At 37.8% G+C, this 1,213-nt stretch overlaps 1 long non-coding RNA gene across 1 annotated transcript; it reads right to left on the bottom strand.

Annotated features, from left to right (window-relative positions):
* Positions 1-538: 538 nt before the first annotated feature.
* On the bottom strand, positions 539-824 carry LOC142574231 (uncharacterized). The gene is made up of 2 exons (XR_012826462.1): positions 772-824; positions 539-667 (listed from the first exon to the last, which is right to left on the bottom strand). It is a non-coding gene; the product is annotated as an uncharacterized LOC142574231 (long non-coding RNA).
* Between the last annotated feature and the right edge of the window lie 389 nt (positions 825-1,213).

Here is a 1,213-nt window from a genome sequence, read left to right on the forward strand (position 1 = left end):
ATAAAATTTTACTGAACTACCAGGTGAAATATCGTGTGAAATGCTACCAAACCGCAAGTGCCAACTACGCCATGTCGTTCTCTTATCATTACTCGTTCGAGATATTATGCAGGTGTGTGAGACAGACGCTGTTTCTAAAGAAGCTATGCAGTATTGGCGACACAGCTTTGTTGTGTTGCCAATACAGCTGTTTGATGGCGATACGTCTACACAGCTTTTCCTATAGTCATTGATGAAAAATTGTCAGAGAAATTAAATCTGTAGTATAAAAAGGCGCCCCATAATGATTTGTAAACTATTGCCGAAAATATTGACCAGTGTAGGGCCTACTAAAGAAAAAGGTGTTCAGGATCAATAGCAGAAACTAAATGTGTCAGCTTGCAGGCTTTCTCGCTTTACTCATGCTTTGCAGAAAGAGAAGAGAGTAATAAACATTCGCCCATAGTCTCTAATTGCCAAAATAAAATTACCGCAAGTATAATCATACAAGACGTAACTGGCTTTCATAGCTATGATGCATAAATTATGTCCTTCTAAACAAGGAGGAGGAGTAGATTTTAATGAACAGGAAGGAGGACCTGCTAAACAAAGCAAGCACTACGGCTAATCAGCCAACCCAATGGCTCAGTGTGCAACCATCCTTTGTCAAGTTCTTGCCCACAGTTTTCTGTAATCAATAAGAGTGGGATGACCTATTTGTTTGCTGAATGCCACCATAATATAGGGTACCTATGATGCTAATGTGTTGAGTTACAAAGGGAGCTGACTTACGAGATGTGGTGTGACGTGCTGCAAAACAGAGTCCTCCTGATGCAGAGCGTAACTTTAAAAAATAGCAGGCATGTTGCTCACACTCCTTTCAATGTAAAACTCTTCGTATAATATAAAATCAACCTTTGTATATATTGTATAAAATAAATATTTTTATATTGGAAGATGTGCACCATCTTCCAATATAAATAGATTCCATCCTTGGGTGGAATTCCATCCTATAGATTCCACCCAAGGAGGTATTCTTGAAAGAGTAATAGTTTCCCCATGAATACATGTTATTCGCGAAAGTCCAGTCATGTGGGTTAAAGAACTATAATTGCAATCCAAGCACCCCAAAAATATAGAATTCAAATGCTTCATAATATTCTAATTTCACAAATGAATACTTGGTGAATTTATGGAAAGTGTTTTCTCTGGAAGAGCTAATGGTGGAAAATCT

This window comes from Dermacentor variabilis, chromosome 3 (assembly GCF_050947875.1).
Source record: "Dermacentor variabilis isolate Ectoservices chromosome 3, ASM5094787v1, whole genome shotgun sequence".
Taxonomy (NCBI): Eukaryota; Metazoa; Arthropoda; class Arachnida; order Ixodida; family Ixodidae; genus Dermacentor; species Dermacentor variabilis.